Here is a 23602-nt window from a genome sequence, read left to right on the forward strand (position 1 = left end):
AGGGGTTTAGTCTGTTTTATTGAAGTCTGGTTTGTTTTTGCCTGCTTTGGTCAGGAATGCGCTCCTGGGAGAGGCGCTACACCTCCTGTGGTGTTTGAACTTGAGGAAATTGGACACAGCACTGGGAGCTGTGATTTCCTTCTCCTGTGATTCTACAGCTTTTCCACCTCTCTGACTGTATGCTGTGAGTATGGCATTACTGAAATGATAAAACACCTGCTGCAAATAAGTCTCAGCTACTTAGTCAGTGCACTGAGGCAAAGAGTTGGATGCAGATACCGCAGTGGACTTTCCATCTCTGAAAGTCAGTTGAATAGCTACCCAGGGTTTGTAGCTTTGCAATGTGTATAGTTTGACAATGATGGTGAGAGGGGCTTCAGCCTCATTTGTGTGGGTTCTGCTGGCATTCTGCAATGAGACTGGACCAGCATAAGTTCCTCACATTTCTTGATCTGGAAGAAAATCCACAGGCAAACAAAGTTCCTTGTCTTTTGAATAAGGTAATCACTGACTTATTTTTGTTATTGCTTTTCCTTATTGTAAACTTCTTTGCTCAGTAAAGTTTCAGGTGTGTCTTTAACCTATGTTTTTCACCTATAACTTCAAAGCCTTGTTTTATGGAAGGAGTAAAATCTTGCCATGTGTAAAGTATCCTGGGAAGTCTTGAGCAGAGATGTATGCAAGCTTCAGCTTCTGAACTGCAGGGAGTTTTATACAGTGAGGGGAAAGATCCTTGTAAGAGGTGAAGAGTACCTTTAAGCACTGCTTAAGAAAACAAGTCATTTCCTTATGCTGAGCCTAGGCCCCTTGGTTTGTTTTTCTGAGAATTACTGCTCCCTGTCTGTCACTACCCCTGTGTGTTTCAGCTTGTAAAATAATAATGTAAAAACTCAAGGGATTGGCAGTGCAATAATCTAACAAGTTCTAATAATGTTGTCTGTTGTCTTTGAGTTGGCCATCAGCTTCTTACTTTGCTGGTTCCTTTGATATGCAGAAGAGCAAAGTGCCAGATGGCAATGCCTGGCTTTCAGGTACCTGGAATGTCCTTAAGCTCTAATGCTTTCCTTTTTCTTGCCTTAGGAAATGGGTTTAAGTTAGTCTAAAAAAGAAGTCTAGGATCTTCCTGAGGCCAAAAATTTGGTTGGACTTGGGCTCCTGTGAATAGAAATGGACATCCTGGAGGCAAGAATGGGTACAGTGGGTGATGGATAATCTCTCTGGTAAACAAATGGATGAGATAAAAGTACTAGACACAGACACAAGTGAGAAGCGCTTTGTCTATTCAAAGGCTGGATTAGCAGTGAAATGCTGTGCTTCATTTAAGATGAAGCAAGGGGAAATTTAAGAGTCAACAGGGTGTGAAAGAAGAAGCTGGTGTGAGACTTGGGGTGATATATAAGATGGGAAAATCTGTGGTAATTTCTTATCTTCCTCTGTTTGCACTAGTTTCAAATGCCCGTATGAGAGGTAAGGCACCAAGAATTGGCAATTGCTTGTTCTCTCTGAACTGGACAATTTGAGATGTTTGGTGTGCCTGTTTAGAGGCTGTGGTATTGTTAATGCTGTAACTGCTGCCTGTAGTAGAGCTGGAATGAGTAGGGGACAGGGCTCAGTTGAAGAGAGCCAAGTTGGGAAGCTGTCACTGCATTTGTCAGATAATCTGTTTAGAAATAAATCTGTTATGACATGGCTTTTCCAGACTCCTAAATACAGCTATCTCTTGGTGGTGCCAAGCCTTTGTTTTTAAAGGCTATGAGCAATGAGCTCTTAACTGCAGTTATGTTTAGAGACTGGAGAACATTTTCCCCCAAGCTTAGTAGAAAAATGTCATACATAGCAAAATTACTTATTTTAGGGTTGGTGTAAATCTTGAAATGAAACAGCTCAACCTAATCAAGCAATGCAATGTTTTAATAAAGCTGCCAAGAAAGAAGTAAGGACTGTGGTTGTGTTCATTACTGCATTGAATAAATCTTTTGAGCTCCATGCAGAAACAGAGGCAGAGCAGAAGGCAAGCTGACTTTCCTCTTTCTAGGCTCAACAACGTATTGAGGCTTTAAGACCAGCTACTGCTTGCAGTGTGAGAAAAGGCAGTCTTTCCATCTTTTCCCAGCAAAATAATGTGTCATGCCCCAAAGGGGACAGTTTTAGTTCTAGTGTTTTTGGGCTCAACTGGCATGAATTTAAGTGGGAGTCTGTATAGAGGTTTAATTTGGTCCTTGGTGAATAACATCCTTGTTGGGGGCATTCATTTGACACTTAACCCATTTTCTGTAATAGAATTCCCCTCATGCTCCCTCTTGCTGGGACTTCCTACAGAAGCTTTATGTGAAGGTGAGCCTCTGGCTGGTGTTGCTCTGTGGCTACTCATTATGCTCTTGCCTGAGAAGGGGTGTGTTTTCATACCATGACATCTTCAAGAGCTTTGAGCCCAAAGATGTCTATGCCTGTGTGCTCTTGATAGGTGAATGAGACTGTGGCTTATGGCATTCATCGTTTTCACATGATTTACTTATCCAGATGCCTTGTAGCACAAACATCTTGAGCTGTGCATAATGGTATATAAGAAAAGGTAAATCCCTGCTCAGGAGATGAGCAATGGTGCGAAAGGACTTGCTTTGAGTGAAGGAGGAGGTGGCCCCAGAAGCAGCAGAGAAGAGGCTGCTTCAGAGCAGATGGATAGTTTAGCCCAAATGGGAAAGGACATGGGCTGCAAAACTCTCTGGCTGGTTCCCAGACCATCAGCTCTTAAGGGATGCATGAGTCTGTGCAGTTGTGAGCAGAATATCTGCTTGCCCTGGCTCAAGGAGCCTGGGGAAGTGCCACGGAAGAGCCCTGGAGCGTGTGGCCCAGACACAGCTAGCACTTCAGTTCGGCACGGGAAGAGCTGCCTCTTGGCAGCAGCAAAACACAGCCTGTGTCTAGACTTGCATCCAGACATGAGCAACTGTGGTCAGTACAACGGGATGGAGTATGCTTGGGCTCAGTAAGATTCAAGTCAGTTGTTTTGGGTGCTTAGACACTGCATTTTGCATGCTCTGTGCTTTTCAGATAGCATGAACGCCTCTCTTGGGGTTCCTCCGTTTTGCTGTTCCATGTGATGGCCCTGATTGCATCAGTCTTAGTTTCTGGATGCAATTATTAATCTGGATTTATGATGCTTATGTAAGAGTTGTGAAGAGGAATCATCTTTGGCGGCAGATTGGTGTTGTCAGGCCTTTGGCTTGGCCCCACACTAGGTGGGGGGAAGGTGCCTGGCAGTAGAAAAGATGATAATTTTCTCTGTGTAATGAATATTATTATTTCTTCATTAATAAACTTTTGTTTAGCTTGGGGTTTTCTAATGTAATTAGTCCAATTTTTGTATTCTTAACCATTTCCTAGGGAACTTTGAAGTGTGGTTTAAAACCAAATCTGCTTTTCTTTTTTTCACTGAACTGTCAGTTGTAGTCAACAAAATGTAGACACCCATGATGAATGCCTTGAATTTCAACTCTCAATAAAAAGCGATATTTTTTTACGTGCTGTCTCTGTTCAGCTTTAAAAAAAAAGGCTCTTAGTGAGCTCTACTGACTCAAGGTATGCAGTGGTTTGTGTGAGGATGCAGCACTTGCCTGGCTATGGTCAAGCTTGCTGGTCAGGACTTGTAAGCTAAGACTTATGAAATAAAACCAACACCTCTGGAAGTACCAGATGGTGTCCCCTGCATTAGGCAATTAAGGAAGTTGCAATTAAGTCAGGTGGTGAGCTTGCTTGCTGTGACACCTGGCATATATCCATTATAGCTTAACTGAAGAACTGTGAACCAGCCACAGGTAGCACTTGGAAACAAATAGGAGTGAAAAAGGATCTGTCCTTCAGACATACCACATCTTCATTCTTCAAACAAGGGTGTATTAGTGGCCAGCATCTTTTCTGAACCGTAGCTGTTTCATCAGAAATTTCTTTCACAAGCAGAGCCAGTGTGCAATGTCATCTCTGCTGTTGCCCACACACAAGTGTCCAAAGCTGAACCAGATGCTGCTCAAGGCAAGTGGACTTATCTGCTTCCCTCAGCCCTTCAGGGAGATATGTATTTGAGCTCTGAGAAATGCACTTCAGAAGCTGCAGACAGTCAGCATTCCTGTCCGGTGAGGAGGAGAAGATAAACTACATGTTATTGGCATTTCCAGTCCCAGAGAAGACTGGGTGAGGGTTTGGGTGAGATTTGCCAGCTGTTCCCTGGTCAGTGAACGAAGGAGGCGTGGGCTGCAGAAGTGTTTCTTGTGTGAACTGGAATCCAGCCCTGGTCCTAGCTCGGAGCCTTTGTGATAACTGGTGGGGCAGTGGGACTATATGGGGTTTGCCTAATGTCACAGGTATCCTCACTCTGAATTACAGTATTGTTTGGGTTGAAAGGGATAACCTAGTCCAAACCTCCTGCTGAAGCAGGGTCACAGAGCAGCTCGCCCAGGCCTGTGTCCAGCTGGCCTTTGACTAGCCACACCAGTGGAAACTCCACAACCTCTCTGGGCAGCCTGTTCCAGTATTTGACCACTCTTGTGGTCAAAAAAGTGTTTTCTGGTCTTGAGATAGAATTTCACATGTTTCAGTGTGTGCTAGACTTCTTGTATCAGGAAAGAAATACATGTAATAGAAGTGTGAGAGAGAAAACTACTGACTAAAGGTTTTGTGAGTGATAGGCATTCCAGTGATGGGCTGTAGGAAGGCAAAATGCATTTGTTTTACAAAGAAATAGGTGAAGGATGGTAGGGAAGATGAGTGCTGGATGAATAAATGGTCACAAGGAATTGTAAGTTCAGATACTGGGAAGGGTGAGAACTTGTTCTAGATAAATAAATGGGTGGAAAATACTATTTGTCCAAAACTGTAAACTTGGATTGCTATTTTTAGACTTGCTATTCTTATTTTTTCAGTGGGTTATTTTGACTGTAGAGATTTGGAGCTGTGAGTTGGTGTAGATGTATAAGACCTGGCAGTCAACCTTTCTTTGCAGTGCAGAGATGCCATTCATGAGACTAGCAGCCAGGTCTTTAGGGAAAGAAGGGCTTTACCTGACAGTTTGCCACAACTTTGGCCTGTGACCAAACTCCACTGTATAGCACCTGAGAGCTCACAAACCTGGAGAAGACAGAGCTTAGGTTTAAAAAAAAAACATTGGGGACCTGAGTACCTCTGTTTTTTCCCCCCCATCAAAACTGTATCTGTGATGGCATTTGCAAAACTCTGCTTCTATAGAATTCTTCTCCACCAGCTCATATCTGCACTAACTCAACCCAGTAGATAATTCTGTGTTCTTGGGAGGCCACACTCTGAAACTTTCTCTGAAGAGGTTGAGTACCAGCAGCTCCTGCTCATGTTAAACATATGCTTGGCAATGAATGTGGTCATGATTCAAGAAGGCATAGCAGCAAGGGTAAGCAGCAAAGGTCTGGCTTAGCTGATAAGTTAGCTTCATGTGTGGTCACTGAACAGAAGGGTTGTGCCGATCCTGTGAAGAAAAGGCAAATGGCCATTGGGATGTGCCTTCCTAGTATCTAAGCCCAGCACTGCAAATTAGCCAGCTTTCCCTGTTTTATCTCCATGTTCCCCAAACCAAGGGTGCAAAAATCACTCTGGGTGAGGTTGCTTGAGGGTTCTGTTAGCAAAGATAATATCCCCGGTAACCTCTAAGTCTGGTCCTTGCAATGACAGTAGCAGTGGTATGGTTTTCTGCTTGTGCCACTCATCCTATTTCCTCTTGACAGCGCCTTTCAGGCTCTCCTCCAGGAAAGTCTTACATGCCCAAATAAACTATCAAGCTCAATGGATGATCATCAACACTTTTCTTAGGGGATGGAAACTTTACTTGCCAAAGCTCTCTTCTCCCTTCAGTTTAACCTGTCATCTCTGGAGCATTGAGGTAAGTTGGCATTTCTCAAGGCTTTAATTTCTCTTCAGCTACTGTGTTGTGACATTGCTGTCCAGTTACAAAGGTTGTACTTTCCTGTGAAATAAGTGGCTTCTGATGAAGTCTTTAGAGTCGTATGTTGACAAGTGGGTTTGTGATTTTTTTATTTCCCCTCATTGACTGCCAAATGGCACTAGAAAACACAGAGGAAAAGCATGGAGGAAAATGTTAAATGATCTGCAGTGCCACTGAAAGAGAAGTACCAGAGAATGATGTTACTACAGCTCTGCCTCCATGACTGCAACATTTGTGCTGAGATTAAGAACTGTAAATCCAATCATCTCAATAGTGGTTACTATGAATGCAGTGTAAATGACACTCACATGGAGGGCTGAAGACAAAATTACACCATGTTAGCCTTCAGGAGGGTGTATGTGCACTGCAGAATGTTCAGCAGGCTTTTGTAAGCAAAGCTGTTGCGCCTCTCTCCCTGCCGCAGACCTGTGTTACCATCCACGAGCGAGCAGTCGTGCGTGGGGTGGCAGGTCCGAGCAGGAGCACCTTGCGTATGGCTTAGAGTACAGCAGGGACACGTGTTGCGAGTCCTGGTGGGCTGAGAACTGTAGCTTGAATTCCTCTTGCTGATATGTGTCCTAGCAAGTGCTTGTTAGCTGTTACATAGAAGTTGGCGTGGTTTCTGTATTTACAGCCTCTGATTGCATTTCAGATGGAGAGCTTTAACGGTAGAGTCCACTATCTCAAAACTGCCATTTGAAAGCAGTGTTATATTTAGCTGGTTTTTATTACCAGCAACTTCAGCAGTTGAAATTGGACCTTGGGGCTTCAAAGCAGCTGCTGGGTTAAGGAAGCATTGCTGAATAAAAGCTCCCTGCTCTGCTACCCTCCCCCTGCTTTTCTACACTACCAGCTGTGTCAGCCCAGCAGCAAGGAAGGGAAGTTGGCCTTGAAGTGAATCTAAAGAGGAAAGAGAGTGAGAAGAAGAGAGGTGGAGTTAGCCGGCTAAATGCAATAGCAGCCCGCAGCGTGGGAAGATGAGAAAGCAAAGCAAAGAGACTGGTGCTTGAATCTCTGTGTGGGTGAGCTCTGCGGAGCAAGGTCTGAATAGAGGGGAGGACCAAGGAGTTTAAAGACTGACTGCACTCAGTGAAAAGGCAGGGATTACACTCGTTTTCTTTTCTGGAATAGCAATCAAAGGAAAAAGGTAAGGGGACAAGGAGGAAGTGAGTGAAATCAGTGCCAAATTCCAGTTAAAATATGAGCCTTTAACAAACAAGGGACTCTGAAACAGGAGGGCACAGTGAAATCTTGTTGGTGTAATGCGGGAAGCAAAGAACAATAAACAGCCATGGGAGAATATTGTAGGCATGATACTCCTGTTTCACTATATTCTTATTTTGGTTGTGTAACTCTGTGCTCTAAGCTGTCACTGGCAGTACTTGTTTTAATCCTTAGCGCAGCCCAACTGTTAGGGCATTTCAGAGCATGAAAGTAACTGGCAAATACAATTTCTTTTTTTTCTTACTTTGTTAACTCTTTTCTAAGAAGAGATTAGCAGAAACCTGGAGACAATAGGATGACATTTACTTTCTATAGCACTCCTGGCTTCAGTAGACACCAGCATGGCTTTTAGCCAAGTCTAACACGTTCAAGTTGAATTCCACAGATTTTGGGCAGCTTGAGGTAAATAAATCAGAACCAACTCTAAATGCACTGAGTAAAAGTAGACCGTCTCAAAGGTCATGCTGAACTGCTGCAAGTAACTTGACTGCAGCTTTGAAGGCTTGGAGGGAGTTGAAAGTTTGTACAAAAGTAAACAAAATCAGGGGAAAACCTTCTAGAGTAATGCAATAATTAGTCTACAGTCCTGTTTTGTCAGAAGTGCTGCTGCTATATATGCAATTGGTCCCCTGCAACTGCTAATGGCTCCTACATTTCAGTAAAGGAATATTTCCCCCCTCCCTGCTTTCTGAAGTAGAAGAAGGTGGAGCACAAAAGTGGCTTGCTCAGCTTTTCCACGGTGGTTGAGGTAGGTCCTTAATGGGGGGTCCTGTGCCCCAGCCAGCATCTTACCACAAAGACATGAATTTTATCTGAGATCTGCAAGGCTGGTAATAGGGTTGAGGCTGAGTGGTTGTTCAAAGAGGGTGGTCAGAGGGACAGGGCCATTTTCTTGCTGTGCTGCAGAGCAGCTGCAAGAGCAGCCCCTCCAGTCCAGCTTTATCTACCCATGGTTACCAAACCCACAGCTGTTTTGGTAGTCCTGGATAACCGCAGCATTTTGCTTACCCTTTCTTTCCTTTGGCAATGGTAACGGGCTAGTGACTCACTAGAAAAAACACAAAACTTTCTTCTATGGATTTTCAGAATTTAGTGTGCCTCTGAATTATTTTGCTCTGCCAGCCAAGTACTGCTAAGCTGTTAATAGGAAAGGGCTAAAACTCGTTGTCTGGTCCTGTATTGCTGTTTTTTACTGAGGAGCGGAGAAAGGTAAGGTTGGTCCTTAGAAGTCAAAGGTACGGTTTTCTTAAACTATGCCGTTTTTGTGAAGCTGCTGAGTGTCACATCATTTCGGAAGAAGGGTCCTGGCATTTCAGCTGTGCCCCAGTCTACTAATGACCAGTGGGTAAGACCCAAGAAGGGTGTAAGAGCTGGTTCTGGGAGCTTGACTCCAGACCTGTGAAGCTGCCGGATGGAAAACAGCGTATATATGGGGCTGTGCATGATCAAAATGAGATGAAGCTCTTCCTTAGTCTAGCTGCAGCTTTATATTTTTCTCCTTTTTGATTGATAAGCTCTATTTTTAGAAAAACTTGCTGTTTATCATGATTTCTCTGTTTGGGCGGGTGACAGACACAGTGAGCCCACACATACTACTCTTTTCTTGCCTCTTGGAGCCTGTGTATAGTAGGTCTCTAGGAGTGTGGCAACTCAGCTATAAGAGCAGCTTTCAACATACTGAAATTGTAGGCTTAACTTCAATGTGCCTGGCTTAAAAGCAGAACAGCTTTCTGCTTTGTCTTCTGGCAGAATGCCAGGCTCTCCCAGCTTCCTGCTGTGGTTGTGGTGGCTTTCCTGGATGATAGAATAAATCCACTTTTTTTCCTTTCCTAGCTCTCTCGGGGGACTTGTGAAAGCCCTGCACCCTGAAAGGCACGTTAGAAGCCTTAAAATGCATAAGAGTATCAAAGTGTGATGTGAGAGAATAATCTACATAATCAGATTTTTGGTTTTATCTGGGCTTTTTGTACAGAAAAGGCTGTGTATGGCATGTTCTGTGCTGAAAGCTGGACTGTGACCTCCTCTTTCACCCCTTTTTCTGTTTATTTAGCATGCAACAAATGTCTCTTTTTGGCCTAAGTGACATGCAAAAACTTTTGGAGGCCAGGTGAGAATTGAAAGTGACTCTTAAAGTTGCAGAGGCCTGAAATAAATGGGATTATTTGATTTTTAAGATGATAGAGTATTCTTGCTAGCAAAGAAATGAGAAATAGGGAATAAATCAGCTTGCCTGATGAGGTTTCAGGAGCCAGTAGACCAGGTGAGTCTGGATTGGATGTTTGTGATGTTCCTTGTGGCTTTGTATTTCTATGATGCTGTGAAAAGCAAACAAGAGTAGGCTGGGTGGAGCATGGAGGTGATAATGGACATGAGCAGGCTTGGCTGATTTTTAGAAAAAAAGATTGTGATGGATGAGGCTTTATGGGAGATGGACCGAGGCCAAGGATACAAACCTCCAAAACCTGTTCTCTTTGCAGTGGTCTTGATAGTGCTGGATAGGACATAGTGAAGTGCTGCCTATTCTAGAGGTGTCAGTAGCAAGGAGGTCCATGTTGTGCTGGAGGATTTGAAATTTTATGCAATTCAGCAAGTTGCAGCTGAGCCTGGGACTTGCATTTACTTGCCCATGAAGTCTCAAAAAGCAGATGGTGAGAAGGTGAAAAGGTGATTCTGAGAAAGGCAGGGTTTTGCAGCCATTGAGATTATTTTTTAAAAAAAATCAGCAGTGTGAATGGGCACAATTTAGGATGCAATAATGTTTTGTGCCATCTGTGACCTATTAGGTAAGAATAGTGATGAGAACAAGTAGCATTTGATAGCTTATTGCCTCAGACAGCCTGGGGAAGGGTGAATCCAGGTTCATACATCTGTGCTTTGCTGTAGCTTTTCTTAGGGAGGATCGTAGAAGTTGTATCCTTTGAGGGAGCAAAGAATGAATATATAATGCTTCCTCTAGTTGAACTGGTTTGCGAAAATATGGCTTTTTCCGGGAACACAAAAATAGCAGCCAACTCCCCAGTCATAACAGCATGTGTCTGTAAGCTCAGCTTTGAGGTTCACCAGTTGCTGCAGCTTCTCCAGAGAATTTAAAATGCTTCTGTAATGGAAGTGACCTGTGAAATGGGGTTCGTTACTGCATTCCCTCACCATTAGGCTGATGCTTGGAGTCTGAGGCATGTAAATGAGTTGTCCTAAATGGAGTCCTGAAATTCTGCTCTGATGCCAATGTGGGAGAGCTCAGCTGTGGTTCCCAGGCTGGTTTCGTGTCCCACAGATCCTCGTGGCTTGAGCTGTGTATGTGTAAACCTGTCTTTGGCTCCAGGGGCTACGGGGTGACAGTGAGCCCTGCACACCCTTTCCTTCACAGAATCGCTAAGGTTGGAAAAGACCTGTAAGATCATCAAGTCCAACCATTACACAAAAAAACCCACACAAAAAACACCCCTCACAAAAAAAACACCTTCCCTTCTCTAACTGCTGGTGGGTTAGGTGTGTTATTGGTAGCTGTTCACCTTGCCTGCGGTTTACTTTTTGGGCCATTTTATTTGGCAAAGCTCTGCCAAGGCGTATAGAAATTCAGCTAGCTACAGCTCACCTTTGCAAGCTTTTCCTTCAGTTGAAAAAACGCATTTACTCTTCAGCTCTCCCAAGCTGAACGTTTTCTTCAAAATGTAGAACGAGTCCTGCTTTTGGCTGAAGTCTGTGTTAGTCTATTATAGAAATTAGGCAGCTGCCCAAAAGTCTGCCAAGGGGCAAAACTTCTTGCCATTAAAGCTTTTAACAAATGAGATTGGTAGGTAAGTCCGTGACCACCCGGGCTCCCACTGCTACAAACATTGTGCAGCAGGATTCACACGGACATCAAAATCCTGAACGAGTTCAGTTTTCCCTGAACTAGTCTGTTTTAGAAGTGACCTACTTGAAAATACAGCCAGTAACATAATTATCATCAGGAAACAACTCACCTTCTGTTGCTTAATTATATTTTGCATGTATATTTAGTCCATTTCAAAGAAGCTGTGTTGGATAGCACACTGGGTTTCCCCTTAATTACTGTTGTATGGTAATTGCTGTGTAATTACACGGTTATGAATATAATGTGCATGTATTATTGTGGGGCAGTGATTTATGGAATGTAAGCATATTTTAAAAGTGTTATATATGTTCTTCACACAGGATTGCTAAGCCCTTTAATGACAGTGGTCTTTCCCAGCTACCCAGTGTTTTAATTTTCTTGTGTTTAAGGTCTCCTGTAATACTACTACTTCATCATCCCATCAATATTCTGGAAATTACATTAGCCGATTGTGGTGAGGTATCTAACGATCCTCATCGTGCTTGCAAAATAAATTTGCTAGTGCAGAAATAAATCAAGCATACTAATAAACAGGTTGAAGGACTCGTACTAGGAGTATTTTGGTATAGATCTGTGCTTCAAGGTGCTTGGTGTCTGTTGGTTAAAAAGGACTGGTTAGTAATCCCATTGATGAAAAGATATGGGTTCAATTAAATGTTAGCACCTCACCTGTGCACACAGGAGTAGTGACTCTCTATGTAATCCTTTCCTTCTGTTAGCTTTACATGATAGCTTTGCCAGGGCACTTCTGAAAATTAAATTTACCCTAAAAGGACAAAGTACCTCTGGAGATTACCTTTGTATGAATTACTTTGATAAATAGGTGGTGACCCCAAAGGGGCAACAGGAAAGGTCTTGAATCCTTTAGTGTAACAAATGCATGTGGCTTTGTAGCATTGGAAACTGTTACGTACAGAGACGACGTGGATTAAAAGCTAGGAATGGTTGGGTGTGCTGGGGAGTGTAGCATCCAGTTGCTTGCAGATGGAAATTTGAAAGCGTAATAATTTGTGCATTACTAACTCAAGCCTTGGTTTGAGATTTAAAGAAGGTGTGTTTGGTGGGGGTTTTTTCTCCAGCATGCTTACTCATAACTTGCTATGTGACTCTCTGCTGTTAACATGCTCTGCATGTCTGCCCTATTTTACTGTGTTTCTGGTGACCAGGTCACCAGTTTGCCTGTGTATTTGCTTTTGCAGTATCTCTTTGGCAGGATGTCACTTGGTGCAGATGTGGAACCAGGTGTGATCCTTATTTCACCTTAGGCAGGTACATACTGTCATCTCCTGTTTGCTTATGCATTAATATGGCTCCGTGCTGCAATCCTGTGCCACCCTGTACCTGCGAGAAGAAAGAACGTGAGCAGTTGGGAAGTGGCAATAAGACCAGCAAGATTCTTCTGAGGACAGGGCGCCAGACAGTTTTATTCAGTGCAACACAAAGGGAAAGGTATTACAGAAAACAGGAAGGACAGAATCTCTAGTTAATCACAGGATTTGCATTTCTTTAAGGGGCTTTTAGAAGTGTTGGGCCACTGCATCGCAGGGACAACTAAAAACTGTAGGCCATGTCCAAATGCTAGCCATCGAAACAGCAGTGCTTGCCTTCGCTGCCCTGGTGATTGCAGAAGAAATTACAGTCCCGGAGATCCATGGCTGATGAAATTAAGTTGCAAAGAGGACCCACTTGGCAAGACCTTTTGCAGCAAGTGCTATATGATGGCTGATTGTAAGTTGCCTGGGAAAGGCTTTCTGAGCAGCATGTTCCTGGAATTAAGATTATTTTCATCCTTTGGGATTTCTGTGGCACATCTTGTGCAAATGAAAGTTTTACCAGGAAAAACAAATCTCCGGTTTCATGGTTGTGCTAATGCACAAATGCTACTCTTACCCTATATTCCCAAATTTAGCAAAACTGAAGTGGCTGGACAAAACTCAACTCCATCCGTCTGTTTCCAATGGAACCAAACATGATGAAATTAAGTATGACTAAACCATGCAGACAAACAGTTTTATCCTGAATTAAATTTGTATGTGGGCTTTGGATCACTGCTATGCACAAAGAGTGAAACTAGCTGTGAAGAGGACAAAGAGCTCATCAAACACATGCAATTGCTTTGACATGCCACACAGGGAGGGCAATGGCTTTGCTGAAACATGGCCAGACAGCTGCATCGCTTGCTTTTCTGCAAACATGCAACTAATATAATTCTTTATAAGCCTTCTTGTAGCTGGACTGCTATTTTTATAGTTTTTTATTCACAGCTCAGACACCAGGCAGATAATGACATGCAAGTCCCATGCTCATTGTCCTGGCACTGCACACAGCTGTGTTTGGAGCAGGGTAGACTATAACAAGGGATCCTTGCCAGTATGGTCACTATTTTCATGCCTTTTACCCTGTCAGGCCAGCTACTCGCTGTTTTGCATCTTGCCTGTACCCAGATTTTGTCTCTTGTTGGAAATGAGATGGCAAGGCTTGATTTAAGTAATTTTATACTTCCATTTTAATCCTTTTTTTCTTGAGACTTGTGTTTCCTGGTCTCTAGGATTCTGCCCCAGGACACATGTGCACAGCTTGTCTGTTGTCATTGGCACAGAGCAGCCTCTGCAGTTTGCTAAGCTAGTATCTCTTGCACAAGTTTTGCAGAAGAGATGAACCGAGCCTTCTAGGATGCTGAGCTGCCAATGTAGCCAAGTACTTTCCCCAAGGCTGGGGAAGTAGCTGCTTTTTTATGTTTAGCCAAACTATTCCCTTGTTCAATGTGCTGCCCTTAGGGGACAAGAGCAGGTAGCCCCTTACAGATGTGGGAGCAATGCCCATTTCACTGATAAGCCAATGTACCGCTACCTTTTGTGCTCAGTTCTATATATGCGGTATCACTGCTCCTCTCCTGGGTGGATTCCAGAATAAAACCCCAGACTGGTAGCTGCTTCTGGCACATCTCACTTTTTAAGGCCTTTAGCAAGCCTTCTTCCCTGGGGAGAACAGCTTTCTTCCATGCTGTTCTTCAAGCAAAATACCTGCTTTCTCCATTTCTGGCTAGAACATCATTTCCACCTGGGATGGATTAACCTTGGCTGGCCACCCTGTGCCCTCCAAGCCACTCTCTCACTCCACCTCCTCAATAGGATGGGGGAGAAAATAAGATAAAAAAGCTTGTGGGTCTAGATAAGGACAGGGAGGTCACTCACCGGTTAGTCATGGGCAAACCAGACTTGACTTGGGGAAGATTAATTTATTGCCAATTAAAAATAGGGTAGCATCATAAGAAACAAGACCTCAAAACTAAAACCACCTTTTCCTGCTCCCCCTTCAGAAGCTATGGGGAAAATTTTTTTCCTTTTTTTCCCCTTACTAACAATCAGAAAACATGAAGCTTTCCCCTAAGACCTCAATAAACCACTAATCTCCACATCCAGTATTTTACTCCTTGTCTACTGCTGATGCTAAGCCAGTAGTAGTCTGAAGAGTGCGAAAAGCTGCTAAGAAGGCTCATTTACACTCAACTGGCGTCTGCATTGGCCACAGTTAACTGTGGCTGGACACCATAAGTGGCTTTAAAATGACATCTTTAAGGTGAAGAGCACTCTGAGCTTCTACTGGCACAAGCACCGTGCACCTGTATGTCCACGTACTCTTCTGTCTGAGAAGTGATTGTCTCTTCTATAGTCATCTCGGTATCTTTGGGGACTGGATGTTCTGCCAGTGGCGGGACAGTTGTAGATTCTCTAATGACTGCTTTCTGTGCTGTGATTATGTCAGTTTGTGTAGGAGTGGTAGAAAATAGCAGCTATTTAATGTGAGACAATCCATTCAGCTGCAGTGTCAGGAAGTCTTAGTGGTGGGCTCAAGTTGATGAAAAAGGGGGTTTTCACACAGAGGTGAAACTGGTGGGAAGAGGGGGTAGATAGCATTTTCCAAATAATCATTTGTCTGTTCCCTCTAGAAATCAAAGACTTTGTTTAAATAGCATCCTTCCCACAACATATTTGCTGTGTTAAATACTATGCCATGAAAAGTAATGCCTTCAGAGATGAGTGTGACTGCAGGGACTTGACTGTTCTGGTCAGCTGTCCTTAAATCAGACTCCAGCCCGTGGTGCTCCTTGCTAGCAGTCTTAATCTTCTGTTTACAGTATGACCTCAATCTTCAGTCAGGGAAATAAAAATAAAGATGAGAGGAGCAAGAAAGAAACAGCTGCTGGCTTTACACTTGTGCTCATTTTGATCCTTGCATCCTGCTGTTCATCACGATTCAACCCCCTGCCTCCAATACAAGTATCAAGCTTTCTCAGTTTCCTTATACAGGTTATTTCAATAACCTTCCCACATAGCTTGTAAATATTTGTTCATGTTGGAGTGAACCTATTAAGCTGGGTTTTTTACCTGTACTCCTCTGAATTGCAAGTGGCAGTTTCTGGTTCTTGTAGTTTATATTGATGTAATAGTATGAGATAGGACAAGAGGAAATGGCCTCAGGATGCTCCAGGGGGGACGTTTAGACTGGATATTAGGAGAAATCTCTTCATTGGAAGGGTTGTCAGGCATTGGAAGAGGCTGCCCAGGGAGGTGGTTGGGTCGCCATCCCTGGAGGTATATAAAAGACGTGGGGATGAGGCACTTAGGGACATTGTTTAGTGCTGGTCTTGGCAGTGTTAGGTTAACGGTTGGACTTGATGATCTTAAGGTCTTTTCCAACCTAAAAGATTCTTTGATTCTATGAATTGCACCTTTCCAACCTTGTGAAATTATTCTTAGATGTCTTCCATATGGTAAGCGATGCAATTGTATCTCCACAGTTGCAAGGTTGCTTGTCTGGCTTGATGGCTTTCTTAGTATCTAAAAGTTCCTACAAGAATATTGTAGGAAGATGATGGTGGTCCAATATGATCTGCGTTGGCATGCCTTAAGTAGCTAACCCTTGGAAACTGAGTGTGGTTGCTTCACAGTGAAATAATTGGGGAGGATAAGGCTCTGTGTGGAATTTTAGCAGCAGCCAGACAGGGGTGGCTTGATTCTCATGGGTGTCCTAGACCTGTCCTTACCTGTTGTATTTGCTGTGGAGATGCTGCTTCTACAAGTCTTCCCTAGCTGTTGCCCAGACAGATGTTTCACTGTGGTCTGGAATGACTTTTCCAGGTCCTTGTTTGCACATAGTTACCTACCTGCCGGGTGAAGAGCACCTTTCAGAGTCAGGTCTCTGTCTCCGTTTCCTGGTGTGTGCTCTGTGGTGCTCACAACAGACTTGTCTAGCTGCATCTCTGCAGCTAGAAAATGCAAATGCATTTTTTTACTGCATGGTCATTTTTCCAGGAAGCACACAGGGGATTGATTTGGCCCAGAGCTCCTTTGGCACCTGGGGAGTACCCTTGCATCAGCTCATCCTATGGGAGATTGAGCCAGAGAGAACAACCTGGCCTCTTTCTGCTGTAATTGCTGCTTTTGCTTGATCTAAAATACTGTATAGAATATAAACTTTGTTTTGAGCATCTTCATATTTGGGATCGGCTCTGATGCCATCTTTCCAGTCCCAGATATGAAAATTAAGTATGCCAAATGGGTCATGTGTGGCTGAATCAAACATTTTTATAAACCTTCAATGTGAATTGAAGCTGTACACCTTTGAAACAGTTAGCTAGGCTTTATATTGCACCCCCTCTCACCCTTCTCCAGTCATTTGCAATTTGTATGGCACCCAGCTGATGAGTCTGCAAGTGTTATTCAGAAATCATTGAAAATACTAAAAGAGAGCTTGGGTATCTATTTTGCCCCAAAACCATTTCTGTTTTACAAGCTCAGAACAGCAGCTGCTGATTGAGTGAATTTGAAAACCAGGTCTTGCCACATTCACAGGGATTTGGTCCCTGGAGGTGAGTTGGTTTTAAAGCAGGATGTGTATGCATTTGATGCTAAAATACGATAGTTTTGGTTTTTGTTTCCCCTTGCCTTCGCAAATAATTAGTTTAAACCTCAGGAAGCACTGACAATCTAGTTTGAGTAGGGCTTTTTTCAGGCTGGCAGAAAACAGAAACATCTTGATGGTAGCTCTTTGTTGATGACATGCCTGTAGAAAAATAATGATGTGAAGCGGTTCAAAATTTGAGGTTAATGCAGTTCAATTAGGCTTCTGGAAATACTTTTTCTTTACCCAAGAATGAGAAAGATGAGCTCAAAATAGATCCTTTAACAAAAAGCATTATCGTTAAGCTATATAACTAGACAAGTGATTTATAAAAACAAAAAATCTGCAGAATTTATGAGCCGATGTATAGGATTTTTCACAAAAGTAGCTGTACTTCAATCGGATTGCACAGCATGCAGTTACTGTACTTCTGGGTTGGACCAGGTACTGGGCCAGGGTTTTTAAGCAAGTCTCTCTGAAGCACGACCATCTCACTGGTAGGTTCACAGGCTCTGAGCAGGCCTTTACGCCATTAGTGATACATGCCCGTAACTGTGCAGTGAGCAGTATAAACCCGACAAGAGAAGCCGCTCCATTGCAGTACACCCCACAAAACAGCCACCTAGTAGGGTTTTTAAAAAGCCAATATAATGTAGCTTAGCTGACAGTGTGATAACAGGCATATCAATTAATCAGCTTGAACAAGCTGTTCGGATAAATGGATACGAGTGTTTTATTTATATACAAGTTGCAAGTATTGACCAAACTTCATACAGTCTGCTCAGTAGTCTCATTAGAATTGTATTCATTTAAGTGGATTTTAAATCAGAATCATCAGATCAACGGGAAAGGCTGAGGCTTTCATTGCTCAGCAGCACAAGCAGTACTAAACTACATCAGCTTTCCCTGTTGGGATGTAATTATTTGATTATTTTGTGCCTTTTTTTTAAATCCATATGGGTTGTTCACTTAAACCTGTAGCTGCAAGTTTGTGAACTCCTATGGTCTGTTGTGAGTGCATGGTGTTTGGAGATTTTGCTTATGTTTTCTCGTAACAGAAAACCTAGCTTGGTGAACAGCTGAAATGAGAAACTGCCTTGAGTGCTGCACATTGAAGGAGGAAGCTACCTATCATGAGGTCTGAATATTCTCATCTCAAGGTATATATGCTGAGTTTGAGGTCAGAGTGCTACTTGTAAAGCAAAGCGGACAGGGGAGCGCGTGCCCCAGGTCGCAGAGGTGAGGGCACTGACTAACCCTCTCTGCCTAGCTCTCATCTTCCAGCACGGTGTTGCTTGAGGATTTAAATGTGCATCTGATATTTGACCAGATCTTGTTTTAACAATGTCTAACCAAGTTAGACAAAGGTACTTCTGCAGCCCAGTGTATCTGAAATTCCTTACTGGGTCAGCTTTTTGTCCCTGTGCTAAACCTAGAGACTGACTTCTACTGAGGGCCAGCTGGCTTAGGAGGATTTTGACAACGCTGGCACAGCTCGGATTTGGAGTTGGGTACTAAGAAATATCTTAAGCCTTGTGTCAGATGTGTTTTGAGTAGGGCTCAGTACTATGTCACTTAACCTCTGTACCCAGGCAAGCATAAATCCTCTTTATCTTTCATGGGCCTCAATTGTTATAAATAACGGTGGCCAAGCTAGGCATTTTTTCTTTTACATGCTCTAATGGGTAATAAAGGAGGTGGGGGGAGTGAGCTCTGAGTAGTGCTATGCCCAAGCCAGAGGGAAGAAGAGACTTCTAATCTGCTTTTAAACATGAAAAGCAGATGCTAGTTTGTCTTTTCTACGTTACAGTTTCGGGGCACAGCTGAAAAAAAACCCTACTACAGTTGCTTACCTTTTTTCCCTGGTATACATTGGCCACAATCCTTTAGCCTGCAGACAGGGAGTGGGGTATTCAGTGTGACTCTAATATGTGGCTATAGGAAAAAGCTCCATTGAGCACTGCCCAGCCATCCTGTGCTCAGCACTGGTCATGCCCAGTGGAGTTTGTTGTATTTGAGCACAGGCAATAGCTTAGCTGGATCTATTGTAGCCTCTGTCAATTAATTCAGTTCCTGGTGTTTAAGGTGGATCTTTCTCCTGCAAATGTGAATGAACTGTCTGTCCTACTGGACAGGAGGAGAGACTGAGTTTAACTCCTCACTTTGGCCAGAGCACATGGAAATGGCCTCAAGTTTCGCCAGGGGAGGTTTAGGCTGGATATTAGGAAAAATGTCTTTCCTGAGAGAGTGGTGAAGCATTGGAACAGGCTGCCCAGGGAGGTGGTGGAGTCACCATCACTGGAGGTGTTCGAGGAACATGGGGACAAGGCACTGTGGGACATAGTTTAATGGGCATGGTGGTTTTAGTTGATGGTTGGACTTGATGATCTTACAGGTCTTTTCCAACCGTAGTGATTCTGATTCTGTGATATGACAACTATACCAAACTCTTTAGTCTGCTGTGGCATACTCCTGTAGTGTGCCTAAGCACAAATAACTGCTTTTGATGTAGTAGCTCTGTGTAATCACTGTGCAAACTGGACTCACAGTTGCGAGGTTTGACCTTTGCCAGGTCTTACAGGCTAAGGCAACTGGGAGCCTGGGTGTAAGGAAGAACTCTAGTGGCTAAATCATGGTGGGAAGCACTGCTTGTGCCACTGCCTGGTACTGCATTCTTGTTTGTAAGATGGCGGTAAACTCCTTTTCTCATTAGTTTTCCACCCTTTTTTTTAGGTAAAGAGTTAAGTAGGTCAGGGATTTTTTACTTGCACTGTGCAGATGTGGCATACTGGGGGACCTGGGGCACTGGTCTGCTGCGTTGTCTTCCACCAGTGTTAGTTTTTAGTGACTGAGTGACGAAGTGTGACAACTCTCCTCCAGCTTGCTGGGCTCTCTGCCTCTTGGTCTTGCTTTTTCATGTGAGATACTTCTTGAGCTCATAGCTGAAATGCTCAGGAACTTGCTGTTCTGCATTTGGGTGATTCCCATCTCTTAACGAGTGTAAATGCTTAGTTAAAGCAGGAAGCTGAAACATGCTGCAGTGGAAGGGACTTGAAATGTTTCTACTCTTGCCTACTGAGGCAGTTTAAATAGGACGAGGATGTAGTAACATGCTTCATGTAGAGCTATACATTTGCAGCTGTGAGGAGTATGACTCTTGTGGCTTACTACAGACTGTCCAAAAATCTCTGGACTGTCTATAAGGAAAGTCTGCTCAGCCAATGCCTCTGCGAGTGCCTTCCTTGCAGTGTGTATCCTAAGCGGCTGGAAGGCTTTACACCATCAAGAAACTGTGCAGTAATGAAGCATGGGTATTTCAGTCTTGGAAAACTGTGAGAAGGAGGACTCTGCTGCCAACTAGATAAGCTGAGCTGTTTGGCTAGAGTCGTGTGCATCTAGTGAAACATGTAGCAATCTGTTAGGCATGTCCTCCAAAAGGCTAAGAATAAAATAGAGGATTGGAAAGAAATCCACATGGTTTCTCATACAGATTTGTTGTGACTTTTCATTTGGTGTTCCTGGCATTTCCAAAGAAAAATGTAATTGGATTTCTGAGAAAGGCTTCCTTTGCTTCCCTTATCCTCTGCCTATCTGGGAGATTCTACTCCAGTGTTATATTGCAAGGGGATACAGGAGGCAGTCTAGGTGAAGAGACAAAGGGGTTAGTTCTTTTAGGATTATTAAACAGCCTTGACTTGGGATTTGGGACCTAGAAGGTAAGCACCTTTCTAGGTGGGAATTATTGTTTTGGATCAGAAAGCTTAGACTGTTCTCAGTGGAGAATAAAACATCTTAAGAACTTTCTGAAGTGGCTTCTGGCAATGCTTCATTGGCATGTTCTTAATCCAAGCAGTAGGCATGTTGGCGTAAGTGATGATGACTTGCTCCTCCTCAAGGCAGGCATGTGACACAGTTTACCAAAAGCATTGAAAAGACTGGCTGAAATAGCAGGGACTCAGTGGAGGAAAACAAAGATAATGGCAACTGTGTGGAGCAAACAAGGTAAGAACAAGCACAGACTGATCCGTGTGAGGAGTCCAGGCCTGCCTGCCTGGCACTGGAGTGTGATGGTATGTGAGCAAAGAGCTGCCCAGAACGTGCTGGGCTCTGTTACTGCCTCGGAGCAGAGACAGGCTCTGAAGATGTGACCCACTGACAGAGATGGCAATGTTGAATATCTCTGAGCCTAAAAGCCCTCCTTTCCAGACTGAAAGACCATCTTCTGCTGGGAATGTCCTCTGCCTCTTAACTTTGGTGGGGTCAATGGCATAGGAAGCTTCATGATCCCAGGAGAGCACGAGTACTCTGTAGATGTAGGCTCTTTAGGTTGAGTCTAAGCTACTGAGCAAGTTAAAGGGAGAATGCCAATGACTTGCCAGGTAGTAGAAAATGAGGGCAGAAATCAAAGAGCAGGTCTGACACACCTGGAGGGGCCTGGGCTTCTGAGATGCCATTGCAGTGTGCTGTGTCTTGCCCTGTGGAGGAAGCTCTCGGGAAGGATGGCTAACAGTACAGGTTTAAAATCCCCATTTCTACAGACATCCAGTGGCACCAAATCTGGGCTTAAAAGCCTTTTTTGCAAGCTGCATTTGTTCTTAGAATGTACTAAAATAGCAGGTCTCAACTTTTAGTGTTTCCAGAGTGGACACAAGATCATCCAGGCAAATACAACATTCTTGAGACAGAGCTGTCTTTTTGTGATGGAGCATCACGGGAAGTACCAGGCTGCTCTCTAGCTGGAGTGGCAGTTTCCCTTAACTTGCAATCCTCTTTTTATCTTCCTACAGTCCTCACTCAAGCCTATCTGTAGTATGTTGCTGTATTCTACAAAAATAGACTCTCTTCCTCCGCTCTTAAGTGTGATGAGTCTGCTGACAGCAGCGTTGTCAGCTGGTTTGTAGTCCAGCTTTGTTAAACCAAGGTGCTAATACCCTTTGATTCATCTGTTTGACTACAGTGAAAGGCTTAAAACAGCAGGCTCCAAAGCTCTGCACTGGATTTGTTTGTAAATGTAGACACTTAATGGTGAAAAAAGGTATGCCATCACTTCGGAGCCTGAAGAGGGGTGTCTAAATCTGTGCCCTCAGCACTTTCAAATGATAATTAAGAGTTCAGGCATGTTTGGCTGAGGAAGCTTGTTAGCTTGGCAGGGGAGAGGGGTTGTTTTCCCTGTAATGTGAAAGATTGAGTCCTAATTACCTAGTTGAACATTTGGTGTCATGCATGCTGAGTGACTGAATGCAGTGGCTGAAGATGTAATTTCACTTTGGGGGATCATTGTAATTGCTTGGCGAGCAAAGTACCTGATCTTGTCACGTTTTGCTGCAGGGAAACATTCAAGTCCTGGGGATCCCGATGCCTTTTCCGCAGCGTGGGAAGGAAACGAAATGCGAAATGGCAAAACTGCTTGTTTCATGCATTCCTGGGCTGTGCTCGCTGCTGCGGTATCCCAGCGCCATCCCAGCAATGTGTTAGGTGATGTGAGTAACATCTGTCACATGCTGTTTGTCCCTCCATCCTCTTTCCATGGGTGAGTGTTGTGCGGTGGCCTTGTTTCAAATGTGCATGCCTTTATACATTTGTTGAAGACAGTAGGGTTACAGAAATGCATGTTTGTCTGAAGACAAAGCTGCTCTCAGAACTGCGATGGACATATTGAATGGTGATGCTGTTTGCTGGAGGAGGATAGTTTTGTGGCTACTTCGACAGAATTTAATTTTCCTTAGATTTCTTCTGCGGTGCAGAGGAGAATTCAGCCTGCCAGAAAAGGAGGGGGTGTATAGTTGAGTTTATAGTTAAAGAGCGATTATAATAAGATTTTGGGGTGGCTGAAAAAATCACATTGAAGTGGGCTCTATTTCACTCTAGCGGCTGAAAGGACTTCTTCTGTTGCCTGCTGTCAGATGTACTTTGACAAGCTTTGCACTGAATCTGTTGGAACCGTCCCTGGCACATCCCCTCTTGCTTCACAACTGTTACATTAGTGGGATGGGAAGATATTAAGGCAAATCCCTGCTAGGCTGGCAGGTTGCCTGACAGCTGACCCTGCCCAGAAGGAGCTCTGCCCTGGGGGTTTAATTGGCTTGTTGCACCGGTGTGGCTGTCAGGCGAGATCGATCACTGTGAATGAGAGAGTTCAGCAGTTCATCCTGTAAGATTGTCCCATGAAGGCGTGCTAACGTAGCCTCACTCTGCACTCCCTTCAGGAGCTAAAGCACTTCCTGGGAAGAGTTTAAGAAGCAATCCTGAGCTTTTGGCCCCATCAGCCTATGAACAACGTGTGTGGAAATGGTGGCAGCAGGGACCGGTGTTTCTCAGATGGAAATGATGCTTTTGTCGTGCTTTAGTCCAAGCGTGACTGCCTTTGGCAAACAGAAGGGTTTAATTTAGGCATGGTCTGAGGCAATTCCTCTATACTAAACTGCAGCTTCAACTAAAAGTCTAACTGAAGCATGGCGAAGTTGAAAAACTTTGTGTCGGTGAGTAGTGAGAGCAGGGGATGAGCCAGGGGGGAACCCCATCGAGGCAGTGCCTTCACCTCCAGGCTGTAGTCCTGCAGCCTCTGAACATGGCAGGGTACTACCTGCTGAAACAGGGTCCATTGACAGCCTCAGACAAGGTGAGGGGATGAACTGCGTCAAGCCATGAGCAGC

The sequence above is a fragment of the Gavia stellata genome, chromosome 8 (genome assembly GCF_030936135.1).
Source record: "Gavia stellata isolate bGavSte3 chromosome 8, bGavSte3.hap2, whole genome shotgun sequence".
Taxonomy (NCBI): domain Eukaryota; kingdom Metazoa; phylum Chordata; class Aves; order Gaviiformes; family Gaviidae; genus Gavia; species Gavia stellata.